The following is a 15,631-nucleotide window of genomic DNA, read 5'->3' as shown; positions in this document are numbered from 1 at the left end:
CAAAAAGCTTTCCCTCTATGATCAGGAACAAGACAAGGATGCCCACTGCCACCACTATTATTCAATATTGTACTGGAAGTTCTAGCCACAGCAATTAGGCCAGAAACGGAAATACAAGGCACATAAATTGGAAAAGAAGATGTAAAACATTCCCTATTTCAGATGATATGATCTGATATGCAGAAAATCCTGAAAAAATTCTACAACAGAGCTTCCTCATCTAATAAATGAATTCATCAAAGCAGCAGAGTACAAGATCAATACCCCAAAATTAGTAGTGTCTCTCTACATTAGTAATGAACAATCAGGAGAAGAAATCAAGATACAATTCAATTTACAATAGCAACTAAAATAATCAAATATCTAGGAATAAATCTAACCCAGGTTGTCAAGCAAGGAAACTACAAAACTTTGCCTTTTAAAAGAAATCAAAGAAGACCTAAATAAGTAGAAGGATATTCCATGTTCATGGATTGGAAGACTATTGTTAAGATGTCAATTCTACACAAAGTGATTAGATTCAATACAAATCCCAATCAAAATTCCAACATCTTTCTTTGCAGAAAAGGAAAAAACAATCATCAAATTTATATGGAAGGGTAGTGGTCCCAAATAGCCACAACCATCTTGAAAAAAAAAGAACATAGTTGGAGGGCTCACACTTCCCTATCTTAAAATTTATTACAAAGCCACAATAATCAAAACAAAATTGTACCAGCAGAAGGACAATATATAGACCAGTTGAACTGAATGGAAAGTTCAGAAAACAACTCTTACATTTATGGCCAACTGAATTTTGACAAGGAAACAAAGACCAGTCATGTGAGAAAGAATAGTCTCTTCAACAAATAGCACTGGAAAACTCTATCTTGTTATGCAAATGAATGAAGATGGACACCTAGCTCACACCATACACAAAAATCAACACAAAATGGGTCAAAAACCTAACTATAAGAGCCAGAACTTTAAAACCCCTCTAACAAAATATAGGGAAGCATCTTCAGGACCTTGTGTTAGGCAATGTTTTCTTAGACTTTACACCCAAAGCAAAAGCAGCAAAAGAAAAAAAATAGATAAATGAGACTTCATCAAAATTAAAAATTTTTGCTCTTCAAAGGACTTTATTATCATGAAAGTAAAAAGACAACCTATGCAATGGTTTAATATCCAGAATATATAAAGAAATCCTTCAACTGAACAACAAAAAGGCAAACAACACAATTAACACTGGGCAAAAGACATGAATAGACATTTCTGCAAAGAAGATATACAAATAGCAAAAACAAACAAAAACACACACACACACAAAAACATTAAAGATGCTCAACCTTATTAGCCATTAGGGAAATGCAAATCAAAACCATCATGAGATACCATTTCACACCCACTAGAATGGCTACTATTTAAAAAACAGAAAATTACATGGGTTGCAGAAGTAGGAACACTCATTCATTGTTGGTGGGAATATAAAATGGTGTAGCCATGGTGAAAGACAGTTTAGCAGTTCCTCAGAAAGTTAAGCTGCTGTTATGCAACATACCAGAAATTTATTGGCTTTTATAAAGAGGGTTTATTTGGTGACAAATTTATAGTCTGAAAGCCATGAAAATGTCCAAATTAAGGCATCAATACAAGTATACCTTCACTGGAGAAGGCAGGCCAATGGCATCCGGAAAACCTCTGTCAGCTGGGAAGCATGTGGCTGGCATCTGCTGATCCCAGGTTGTGTTCCAGCTTCTCTCTCACATCCTGTGTGTTCTTCAGAATGTTGCTCTTCGGACATCTGTCTTCTCTTAGCTTCTCTGGAGCAAACTCTGGGCTAGCATCTCCAAAGATTCAGCAGAAGTCTGCTTTCAGCAGCCATCTCCAAAATGTCTCCCTAAGCTGCAGCTGCTCTGAGGTCCTTTTGTTTGGGAGCTTTTATAGGGCTCCAGTAAACTAATCAAGACCCATGCTGAATGGGCAAGGCCACATCTCCACGGAAATAATCTAATCAAAGGTTTTACCCACAGTTGGGTGGGTCACACCTCCATGGAAACAGCCTAATCCAAAGATTCCAACCTAATCAACACTAATACATCAGCCCCCACAAGATTGCATTACAGAACATGGTGTTTTGGGGGACATAATACATCCAAACTGGCACACCATATGACCTGGCAATCCCACTTCTAGGTATATACCTATGCCAGTTTGAATGTATTATGTCCCACAAAATGCCATTATCTTTGATGTAATCTTGTGTGGGCAGATGTATTAGTGTTGATTAGATTGTAATTCTTTGAGTATTTCCATGGAGATGTGACCTGCCCAACTGTGGGTGATGACTCTGATTGGATAATTTCCATGGAGGTGTGGCCCCACCTATTCAGTGTGGGCCTTGATTAGTTTACTAGAGCACTATATAAGCTCAGACAGGAGCGAGCTTGCTACAGCCGAGAGTGACACTTTGAAGAATGCACAGGAGCTGAGAGAGAAACTGCAGTTTACAGAGACATTTTGGAGACAGCCTTTGAAAGCAGACTTTTGCTCCAAAGAAGCTAAGAAAGGACAAATGCCCCAAGAGCAACTGAGAGTGACATTTTGGAGAGAAGCTGAAGCCTAGAGAGGAACATCCTGGGAGAAAGCCATTTTGAAACCAGAACTCTGGAGCAGACGCAAGCCACATCCCTTCCCAACTTTAACAGAGGATTTCTGGACACCAATGGCCATCGTCCAGTGAAGGTATCCGATTGTTGATGCATTACCTTGGACACTTTATGACCTTAAGACTATAACTGTGTAACCAAATAAACCTCCTTTTATAAAAGCTAATTCATTTCTGGTGTTTTGCATTCTGGCAGCTTAGCAAACCAGAACAATACCCCAAAGAATTGATAGCCGGGACTTGAAATGATAAATTCACACTGATATTAATAGCAAGCATTACTGACAGTTGCCAAAAGATAGATGCAACCCAAGTGACTGTCAACTGATGAATGGCTAAACAAAATGTGGTATACACACAATGGAATATTATTTAGTCATTAAAAGGAATGAAGTTCTGATACATGTGACAGCATGAATGAACCCTGAAGGCATCATGTTGAATGAAATTAGTCAGATGCAAAAAAGGACAAATATTGTATGATATCACTGATCTGAAATAATTATAATAAGCAAAATCCTAGAGTCAGAATCTATAATTTAGGTTACCAGCAGACAGATTCAAGGTAGGAAATAGGGAATTAAGGCTTAAAATGTGCAATTTCTATTTGGAATGATGGAAAAGTTTTGGTAGTGGGTGGTGAAGATGGTAGCACAACATTGTGAACATAATTGAAAGCACTGAATTATATATTTGAATGTGGTTAAAAGGGGGAAATTTTAGATTGTGTATGTGTTACTAGAATACATTTAAAAAAAAATCCATGGAACTGCACAACACTAACAGTGAACCCTAAGTTAAACCATGGACTATAGTTAACAGTACAATTATAAAAAAGTGTTATCAATTTTAATAAATGTGCCACACCAATGAAGGTGTTAATAATAAGGTATTAGGGAAGTTACAGACACTGTCAGTAGCCAACACCAAGACCTTTACCTACTGCCACCACCTTGATTGCAAAAGCCATGAATACACACATCTTCTGGCTTCCAGCTACCTCACCTCCTTTCCTATTGTGTGCCATTCCACAGTCAGGGAAAAGTTAAATAAGGAAAACCCAAGAAACTGGGAAGGAGACCCTAGATGTTAATCACAAAAGGAATTCTCAATGACAGGACCCACTCCTCCCAAGGTGGACAGAAACCATATTCAAACAGTATAGATTTTATCTCTTCTCCAGCATGCAGTGGGGTGTGCAGAGTTGCCATGTATGGACCCTGACCTGAGGAGTTTCAGCCACCCTGGGAGACTGAACACGATGGGACTCCTTCCCCGATCTTCTGGACTCTTTGTTCTGTGTAAGGAACAAAGAGGTTGAGGTTATTTGCTCTTCTGGACTCTTTATGGCATACAATTAATAAAGAGATAGATTGGTCTCTCTTCTCTGCTGTGAAGTGTGGCATGCAGAGTTTGCATCCGTCAATCCCAAACCAAGCAGTTTTGGCCACACTGGGAGATTGGCCATGATGGTATTTCTTCCCTTGCTCCTTCAGACACTTTGTACTATGTTAGTAGCAAAGAGGTTCTTGCTCTTCTGGAGTCTTTATGCTGTGTAAGTAAGAAGTCATTTGCTGAAAGTTTCTGTTGTGCCCTGAACCTGTGTTCCCATGATGAACTACTGTAGCCTAAGAGTCTCCTCCAGAGAACCTCTATTGTTGCTCATATGTAGCGTCTCTCTCTCTTTAAGCCCACTCAGCAGATGAACTCACTGTCCTCCCCACTACATGGGATATGACTCTTGGGGATGAGCCTGGACCCAGCATCTTGGCATTGAGAAAGACTTCTGGACCAAAAGGGGAAGAGAAATGAATAAAATAAAGTTTCAGTGGCTGAGGGATTTCAAATGGAGTTGAGACGTCATTCTGGAGGTTATTCTTATGTATTATATAGATATTCCTTTTTAGTTTTTAGTTTATTAGAATAGCTAGAAGGAAATACCTGAAACTATTAAACTACAGTCAAGTATCCGTCATTCTTGAAGATGATTTTATAACTATACGGCTTACACAATGTGACTGTGTGATTGTGAAAACCTTGTGGCTCATACTCCCTTTATCCAGTGTATGGACAGATGAGTAGAAAAATGAGAACAAACATTAAATGAATAAAGGGGGATAGGGGTATGAAATGTTTTGGGTGTTCTTCTTTACTTGTATTTTTATTCTTATTTTAATTCTTTTTTTGAAGTAATGAAAATGTTCAAAAATTGATTGTGGTAATGAATGCACTACTATATGATGGTACTGTGAACAATTGATTGTACACTATGGATGTGAGTATATCTCCATAAAACTGAACTGAGAATAAAAAAGAATTTGGATTGAAAAATCTAGAGAAAAGAATGTTAAAAAGTGACTTTCTACAGATTATTTATTAAAGATAAGCCAAGTTCATTATTCTCCATCTTCACAGAGATAACATTTAGTTAGACCAAGGTGAATGCAGATGCAACCAAGAAGCAGTTCTTGATAGAGTGACTTAAGTCTGGTCCAGCCCCCAGTTAGCAAAAGAAGTGATTTGGGAGAAATGGACTAACGGTTAACATCAAAGTGGCTTGAAAATTTTCTGCCAGGGATTGAGGAGCTTGACCAAGTGATCAACATGATCCTATAATAACAGAAAGCAAAAAGAAAGCAAACTGCTTCTCCTAATCTTGGGAATAACATGTTCAATTCTGCCAGGACAATGACATACTGTAATGATTAAGCACACAGACAGGTTTCAGAATGTACAGGTTCAAACCTCAGGCTTCACCACCAGTTATGAGAACTTAGCCAATTTATTTAACTTTAAGACAGCTCAGTCTTCTCATACGTAAAATGAGAGACAGAGGGATTTTGGTACACACCTCAGAAGAATTTTTCACAATTCTTGGGACAGTGACAAGGACATAGAAGTATTACTATTATTTTTTCCAAATGTCTCAATTCATGGTATCTGATAAATATCAATATTTTAAGATAATTGTTGAAAATACTAAGATAAAAGTGCTGATTTTAAAACTTTCTGTTAAAGCATCACCAGCTTGATTTAAAGGGAAAAATAATGTACCTAATTATAGACATTTAATAGCCTGTATTACATCAGAGTGACATGTCAAATGGGCAATGGAGAATAGTTTGGCATCAAGATTCTGTTGAATTAGTGAATTTTTTATCCCCAAAACTGGCATTTGTTTGCTTTGAGTAGTTCTGGGATCTATTCAAATGAGCTTTTGAAAGTCAGTTTTCCAGTCATTTCTATTAGAAACTATAAGACAAGATCACATCTCTCCAATCAGAAGGTTCTACAAAGACTCATGATAGCTTGCTCTATTTTATTTTATGATAGCTTTACTCTATTGGCTGCCAAAAAAAAAAAAGAAAAAAAGAAAAGAAAAAAAAAGAACTCTCAGTTGACACAATGGTGAAAATCACAAAGAATCTAGAATTACAGAGAAAAACATGAGAACATCCAGAGATGGCTTGGTAGCTAAACTGAATAGTTATGGAATTTCAAAGTGTGAAAATTTATTTGTGGCAAGAATTTCAGTCAAGACTTTAGTCTGTAAGCCTGGTGAAGTGACTGGAGAGTTAGAAAAAGAAAGATCAGAGTATTAAACTAATAAGATATCCCATTATGATCAGTTCTGCAATAACACAACATATGCAATCCTACAAATCACTGTGTTCTGCAAAATCATGCAATTTTTATGCAAAAATTGGGGTTGGGGCACAACACTCAAAAACTTCATCAGTGATCATTTTTTAAAAAAAACAGGAACCATTACAATTACAATTATTTTGATGGTCCCTAGATGGTAAGCTCTTATAGCAGTCAAATCTATTCCTGAATTGTAATGCCTATCTCCCAACTCTGAGATGCTGCCCCCTTTGTGTTCAACCTGGTCAGTCTCTGGAACTTTGTGTATCTCTGTGACATGTGAAACTCAGAGCTAGACCTCGGCAGATATGAATGTCAGTATAAGTGCATACAGCAACCGTCAAAAAAAAAAAAAAAAAAAAAAAAAAAAAGCCCAGACTTCAATTAGAGATATGAATGAAGCAGATCTGGTTAAGACTAGAGCAAATTGGGCCAAACGGTAAAGGTAAAAACTGACTGTGTTTTAAAACTTCAACTTCCATGTGAGACCAAGAGAAGAGATGTTTATTTGGTGCAGGATCCATATTTTCTAAACAATATAACTTCTATAGTCAGTTTGTTCAAACACCATAATTACATGGAACTTTGAACAGGAAGTGAGATATGGTAGGTTTGTATAGGTTAGGGTGAAATAGCAACTCATCCCAAAGTAATTTGGGCAGAGAATAAAAATATATATGCAGGGACTCCCTGAGGAACTGGGAGAAAAGGCGGAAGTGTCAGACTTCCTCACCTGGATTGTTGCTGATGTTCTCACAAACATTGAGGACTGATGGTTTGATGTGCCGAGGCTTCTATCTTGGGGCTTGCCCTTATGAAGCTCATTACTGCAAAGGAGAGACTAAACCTGCTTACAATTGTGCCTAAGAGTCTCCCCCTGAGCACCTCTTTGTTGCTCAGATGTGGCCATCTCTCTCTCTAGCTAAGCCACCTCTGCAGGTGAACTCACTGCCCTCCCTGCTACATAGGACCTGACTCCCAGGGGTGTAAATCTCCCTGGCAATGCGGGATATGACTCCCGGGGATGAATCTGGACCTGACAATGTGGAATTGAGAACATCTTCTTGGCCAAAAGGGGGTGCAAAATGAAACAAAGTTTCAGTGGCTGAGAGATTTCAAATATAGAGTTGAGAGGTCACTCTGGTGGACATTCTTACACACTATATCGATAACCTTTTTTAGGTTTTAAGGTATTGGAATAGGTGGAAGTAAATACCTGAAACTATCAAACTCCAACCCAGTAGCCTTGACTCTTGAAGACGATTGATAACAATGTAGATTACAAGGGGTGACAGTGTGATTGTGAAAACTGTGGCTCACACTCCCTTTATCCAGTGTGTGGATGGATGAGTAGAAAAATTGGGCAAAAACTAAATGAAAATAGGGTGGGATGGGGGGGCTGATTTTTATTTTTATTTTTGATTCTTATTCTTACTCTTTCTGGTGTAAGGAAAATGTTCAAAAGTAGATTGGGGTGATGAATGCATAACCATATGATGGTACTATGAACAGTTGATTGTACACCATGGATGACTGTACAGTATATGAATATATCTTCATAAAACTGAATTTAATTTTAAAAAAAGACAGGAACTTAATAAATATGACAGCACATTATTTCACATATTAAAAGTTAAGAATTACAAAAATAATACAATATATTGGACACTTTATCTTGAGAAAGACATGAAGTTTGCTTGTGAAAGTGGGTGTCAGTAGCAGTTACAGCTTGTGGGTTATCATGAAATTGCGGAAAGATGATTGTCAGAAATCTGAAGGCCTGAGGTAACACCAGTTGTGGATGGGTGTGGCACATAACAGAGGCAGTGTATTGAGGCAGCTCCTACACTTTTGAGGTGTGTGTGTGTGTGTGTGTGTGTGTGTGTGTGTGCATTTTGTGTATTCTTAACCTCCTCATTCAGCTTGGTTCAGTTTTCTGTGTTCATCTAGTGCTTTTAAGGGCTGAAACCATGCATAAGCAAATGCAAAATTCATGCTATGCTCAAATTATTCTTTAATATATCAATTGCATTGGAACAAATTGATTTCCAAAGCAGACATTATAGCATAACTGGTTGTATGTGACAACTTAATCAGTGATACAAAGACTTTTGGGACTGGGAATAAGATAAAATTGTCTAGGATTGAGTAATTTGTTGCATAAATGGACTAATTTAAATCAGAAAGATTATCTCCTTAAAGGAAAAATCCTCCTTTCTTGTTCTCAACCTGTTCTTGTCATTTTTTCCCTACTTCTCTGCTCTTCGTAAGATGAATTAAACCTTTTCCTAACATATCCTTAAAGTTTCTGCCTTCCATTCTCTTTTCTTAATATGACTTTTCTCTTCCTCCATGTCCCTCTGAAAAGAAAATTATTTTCTCTTATCCAATCTTTTATTTAACCTAGCATTCTTGATTTTCTTTTTTCTAATCATGGAATACTGACTTCAAGTATGAAAATAAAATATCAAAAACACTTTTTAACAACTTGAACTTTTTAATTGTAGTGAAATTTAATTGAAGTATCAATTTAAAATTTGAACACTCCTTTATATCTTTTATTTAACATTTTCACTTCTATAGCATAGGTCTAAGTTTATGTGTATTTGGAAGAATAACATAATCTGGTGAAAATCTGGTATAGCATTTTTCTGGAATATTCATTGTTCTGGAATATGCACTCCACAAATATTAATTCTTTAGCAAAATTAACATCAGGTAATTTGGAGAATACTTCAGAATATAGCAATTATTGGTTGATTAAGGAATAAATAAATGAGAAGAACAAGTCACTGAATATGAATATGGATATTTCTTATAGAACTTTATATTAAAAAACAGTATTTCAGTGTTATCCTTACTTGCTTTCTATTATGTCTGGTGTTTCATGTTTTTAATTAAAATAATTATTTTTAATAAAGCAATACATAGAAAATGTTAAAATGTGAACTAGACCACAAACTTTAAAATGGAAAACATCATTTTATTTGGTCCAAAAGTTAAATTTTATATAGCATACTATCTAATTTATCCTTTCTGGTCAGTTTATTTAAACAACCTAATTACATGGAAACTAGAATACGGAATGAGATCTTACTATTCTGTATAGGTAAATGTAATACCTGGATACTTCCCAGAGTATTTTGGGCAGAAAATAAAAAAAGTATTTGCAAAGTTCCCTTGAGGGATTGAAGGGAAATACGGAGCTTACTAAACTTCCACACCTGAGGAATTCCTGATATTTTCTCTCAAGCATTAGGGAGTCCCAATTTAATAAGCCAAGCCCTCAATCTTGAGGCTTGCCCTAATGAAACTTATTTCTGCAATGGTGAAACTAGGCCTGCTTCTAATTAAGCCTAAGAGTCACCCCAGAGAGCCTCCTTTGTAGCTCAGATGTGGCCTCCCTCTCTAAGCCAACTCTGCAAATAAACTCACTACCCTCCCCTGCTATGCGGGCTATAACTCCCAGGGTTGTAAGTCTCCCTGGCTATATGGGACATGATTCCCAGGAGTGAGCCTGACCCTGGCATCATGGAATTAAGAATTCTTTCTTGACCAGAGTGGGAAAAGAAATGAAACAAAATAAAGTTTCAGAGGCTAAAAGCTTTCAAATAGAGTCAAGAGGTCATTCTGGAGGTTAATTTTATGCAAGCATTAGCCAGACATTGCAAACTACTACAGTATGCCAAGCCCCAACCAACAGTATTCTTGAAAACCCTAGGGGTGTCCTGAGCACGAGCTAAGTCTTCTATAAATGTTTTGCTTAGTAAGTTTATTTTTTCAGAATCTTGGGGCCTCCAGATTGTTCCTTGTGCCAGTTTGAATGCATTTTGTCCCTCAAACGCCATTATCTTTGTGGTCTTGTGGGACAGACGTTTTGGTGCTGGTTAGATTTGCTTGGAATGTGCCCCACCCAGCTGTGGGTGGTGACTTTGGTGGGATACTCCCATGGAGGCATGACCCCACCCATTCAGGGTGGGCCTTGATCAGTGGAGCCATATAAAACATGCTGACTCAAAGAGACTGAACGGAGTGCAGCTGTGAGTGATGTTTTGAAGAAGAGCAAGCTTGCTAGAGAGGAATGTCCTGGGAGAAAGCCATTTTGAAACCAGAACTTTGGAGCAGACGCCAACCACGTGCCTTCCCAGCTAACAGAGGTTTTCCGGACACCATTTGCCATCCTCCAGTGAAGGTACCTGATTACTGATGTGTTACCTTGGACACTTTATGGCCTTAAGACTGTAACTGTATAGCCAAATAAACCCCCTTTTTATAAAAGCCAGTCCATCTCTGGTGTTTTGCATTCTGCAGCATTAGCAAACTAAAACATTCCTATTCCAGATAAACCCTGAAACCCAGAGGTACCAGTCTCTCCAAGAATATCAACCAGTTTCATTCCTCTACTCCATAAGGTCAACACCCCTTTCTACCACAAAGAAGTTTAAATGGTCATTGCCCACATATCCCTGAAGATTAAGAGAATAATCAAATTAGAGGGAGGAGGTGTAACTGAGAAATTAGGATTTAATAAATGACTGTGTGTGACTACTGACCTACTATATAGATACTTCTTTTTAGAATATTGCTTTAGAATAGCCAGAAGGAAATATCTGAAGTTGTTGAACTGTAATCCAGTAGCCCTAATCTTTGATAATGATTGTATAACTCCATAGAAAAAAGCAACAACAACAACAAAGTCAGTTGCCCATGTTTGTATGGATCTACTTTTGGATGTTTTGTTCTGTTCCACTTCGATAGATAGATAGATAGATAGATAAATAGATAGATAGATAGATAGATATAGTTATGACAATACTTAGATAGTTATGACAACACTGCACTGTCTTGGTTAACCTATCTCTATTGCAAGTCTTAAAATTGGGTAGAGTGCAGTAATAGTGGTCAATAAGGGAGGGGGGGTAGGTAAGGGGTCTGGGATGTTTGGGGTCTTCTTTTTTCTTTTTTTATTTCTTTTTCTGGAGTAATGCAAACGTGCTAAAAATGATCATGGTGATAAATGCATATCTATGTGATGATACTGTGAACCAATGATTGTATACTTTGGATGGATTGTATGGTGCTTGACTATATCGCAATAAAACTACATTTAAAAAAATGGAAAGCATTGTAACCTTTTCTACCCCTCATTCCCAATTCCTATTGCATATGTATGTACTGCTATTTCTTCTTCTTTTTAAAGCTAAATCAAGTTTAGAAAGACAGTTGGCCAGGAGCATGAGAGATGAAAATTTTTGCAGAATTATTTATGAAATAAGATATATTTTATTTACTATTTATCCAAAAATGTGAAATGTAACATATTATTTTGTTCTAACTTGTTTAAAAATATGCTTTAAGTATTCACTATATTTCATTCAGTGTCTTATCTACCAGACCTTGAACTTACTAAGAACGGATCCCTCCTTGTCTTCACCATCAGTGTAACTCTTCCACCAGTTAGTACAGTGTCAAGCCCATAAGACTCTTTCAGAAATTGATGTTAATATAATTGAATGTATGCTTACAAACAGATATTAATAAATTGTGAATAAAACAGGGTTATTGGGAGAGTTTTTTCTTCTTTATTTTTTGGGGGGATTCCAAAGCCAGACCTAATCACAAAACCTTCTAGAACTTCTTTGGTTTCTGCTTTATTTTTACAATATTATTATGAACAATGTGGAAGATCTGCATCTCAAACAACCTCCTTAAAGTGCTGGTGGATAGAGGGAAAAAAGCCTTCTTAGAATTAGTAGAAACTATGGTCACAGTTTTGATGGGATGGAATGGTTATATAGTACAAAAAATATATTGATTTAGTAAAATAATGTCTTTATTTATAATCCTATAGAAACTGTTTTCAGAATGTGTTTACCCTATTGTAAAAGCAACTTCAAATTTTTTTCCACTTCCCTATAGCTTCTCCAAGAAAATTGTCCAGCTTTTAAATCTTTGCTATCTGAAGGGTGAGAAATGCTGTTTCTGTGTGGTTTTCATTTGTATTTCTCTTATGCATGGAACGCAGTATTTTCTCACATGCTTAAGGACTGTGCTGGTTTGAATGTATTATGTCCCCCAGAAAAAGCCATATTCTTTTGATGCAATCTTGTGGGGCAGACATATTAGTGGGGATTAAGTTGGAACCTTTGGATTAGGTTGTTTGCATGGAAATGATCCCCACCCAACTGCAGGTGATAACTCTGATGAGATATTCCCATGGAAGCGTGGCCCCACCCATTCAGTGTCAGCTTTGATCAGTGGAGCCATATAAATGAGCTGACAAACAGCAGGAACTCAGTGCAGCTGTGAGTGACATTTTGAAGAGGAGCTACAGCCAAGAGGGACACTTTGAAGAATGCACTGGAACTAAGAGAGGAGCTTCAGCTTACAAAGACATTTTGGAGACAGCCTTTGAAAGCAGACTTTTGCTCCAGAGAAGCTCTGAGGACAAATGCCCCAAGAACAACTAAGAGTGACATTTTTGAGGAGTTGAAGCCTAGAGAGGAACATTCTGGGAGAAAGCCATTTTGAAACCAGAACTCGGAGCAGACGCTGGCCATGTGCCTTCCAGCTAACAGGGGTTTTCCGAACGCCATTGGCCATCCTCCAGTGAAGTTACCTGACTGTTGATGCATTATCTTGGACACCTTATGGCCTTAAGACTGTAACTGTGAAACCAAATAAACCTCCTTTTATAAAGGCCAATCCATTTCTGGTGTTTTGCATTCTGGCAGCATTAGCAAACTAGAATAAGGACCTTCAGCAATATTTTTTTCTTTTGTAAATTATGTGTCATGTATTTTACTACTTTCTCTAGTGTGTTTTTTGTCTTTTTGGTCCCTTGCTTTTGAGCTCTTTATAAATTAGGCATATTAGTCCCTTACTAGTGATATATGTTGTAAATATTTTCTTTGGGCTTTAACGATGCAAAAACCTTTTAATTTTTCTGATGTTGAACTTATCATTTCTTTTTTCCCCCCTCAGGATGCTATTGACAGAATATATTTTAACATGGTGAGATCAGGAAAGAGAGCAAAAGCATACTTGTCAGGATTAAAGGAAAAATCAGTTTCTCACTAAGCCTTCAAACCTAAAATAGTGTTGTCTGATTGCATGTACATACTAATAAGGTCACTTGCTATTAACTTATTTTTCCTGAGGTCTGCTTGGTTTGTTTAAATTATTATTATTATTATCATTATTATTATTATTACAAACACACACTCCATTTCCCCTTCTCCTCTCCTCCTCTCCCCTGATAAACTCTAATCTGCTTTCTCTCTCTGTGAATTTACTATTTCTAGTCATCTTTTACCAGTGATATCAAACAATTTTTTTGTCCTTATGTGTCTTGCTTATTTCACTGAGCATAATGTTTTTGAGGTCCTTCCATGTTGCTCTTAACTTCATTGTTTCTAATGGCTGAATAATATCCCATAGTGTATATGCACCACTTGTTTATCTGTTCATTTGTTGAAGCCCTCATGGGTTGTTTCCGGTGCTTGGCTGTTGTGAATGGTGCTGCTGTAAGTGCTGGTGCACAGGAATCCATTTATGACCCTGTTTTCCTTCCCTCTGGGTATATACCTAGAAGTGGGATTTCCAGGTCAAATGGTAATTCTATAATTAACTTTTCAAGGAACTAGATTGCTATTTCTTGACACTTTTTACTTTAGATATTATCTTTGTTTTTCTGTTAAATGAGAATTTAACCTAATGCCTATATTCTTTATCACAATGACTATGTGCCTCCAACAATTTCATTTCCCCTTTAGGTAAAAAAAGGAGGCAAAAAGACAGTTTGATCCTCTTTAAGGAATCTTTCTTGATAGCTCCACCTAGTGTCTTCTACTCACATTCCGTTAGCCTCAGCATGTCACATGTCCACCCCACCTGCAGGGGAGCCTAGGAAAGGCAGCTTTAATCTGGGCATACTGCCACCCCCTTAAAATTGGGTTCTGTTTGTAAAGAAGGAAATATATTAGATGAGGAATTAGAATTCCTGCATTACTATGTTTTTTCCCCTTTGGTTTTTTCTCTTGCCTTTGGTGGAGTTCACCCTGCAGAAGTTTCTTGAGCAAGTGGGTCTAAAAGGTCATAGTTTGAGACATCATCTAACTATCTGAAATATCTTGATTATACCCTTACTTTTATTTATTGCTTTGACAAAGAATACCAAATTGGAATTATTATCTTTGAATTGTCAAGGCATTTGTCATTTTTCCCACCCAATTTTCAATACTTCTTGAGGTTTGAATGCACCTTTTATAGGCTTCCTGTTTTTATTTATGGACATATTATCTTGTTTTATCTTTCTTTGGATACTAATCAGAGTGTTTTATTTTTAGAGTTTAAGTTTTCATCCACTGCTTGTGTTGCCTGTATTTCTAAGTTACTATTTTTCTAAGTTTGTTGTTTTGAAAACCTCATCTTAGAGGTGGTTCTCGAACATATGCCTTTTAGTGTAATTTCAAAATGAAACAATAAAAATGGAAGTTCAATGTTTATGGTTGGGGCTTTTTAAATAGTGGGCTTTACAAGCCATTCTAATCTGTCAATATCTGCAATATTTTCATACTGGACTATTGAATTTCTCCAGAGAATTCCCCAGTCTCCTGAAGAGTATGTAGAACGGGTGGTGCCAGGGCTGCTACGGTGCAGCACTATTTCCCAACCCTCTCTCTAGTGCTGCTTGCTGCCTGCTTCCAAGACTAAAACGCTTCTGCTTAGTTTCTAAAGAGAAACTGTTTGTCTCCTGCAAGAATTGGGTGAGTGAGTGGTGCAGGGTGAGGAATCAGAGTCCTGGCCACAAGGGCTGGAGGAGGAATCTTAGGGTCCAATTGCTATTTTTGCAGACTTTTAACCAATCCTTATATTGTCAGCCCCACCTATCACCCCTTCCTTCAGAGATACCTACCCCTTCAAATTCCTTAGCCTTTTCAGGTTCTATAGCATAAACTGGTTTGTTTTTTAATACACTCTCCCAAGCAAGTAGGAATCAACTTCACTCTGGTAAGTCAGCCATTAATCATCTCCTCCTCATCTTCCAATGTTGGTATCTCCCACATGCTGTTTTCCACTCTCTGTATACCTGTGGATTGATACCTCCTCAAGAACTGAACTGAGATTAATAGATGTTTTTAGTGCAATATCTTTAATTGGAGGTTTGATCCTTCAATTGTATCATCATTCTGGGCTTAGGAGAATAAAGATAGCTTGTCCCAATTGAGGAAAGTATTTTGACTTTTTTAAGGTGTTAATTAGCATGAATGTTGCTAAAATAGGTCATTATTTTGCATTCCACTAACACTACAGTAATCTGAAATAGGTGAAAGAAAG

The sequence above is a fragment of the Choloepus didactylus genome, chromosome 17 (assembly GCF_015220235.1).
Source record: "Choloepus didactylus isolate mChoDid1 chromosome 17, mChoDid1.pri, whole genome shotgun sequence".
Taxonomy (NCBI): domain Eukaryota; kingdom Metazoa; phylum Chordata; class Mammalia; order Pilosa; family Megalonychidae; genus Choloepus; species Choloepus didactylus.
Note: the sequence above shows the minus strand (reverse complement) of the source record.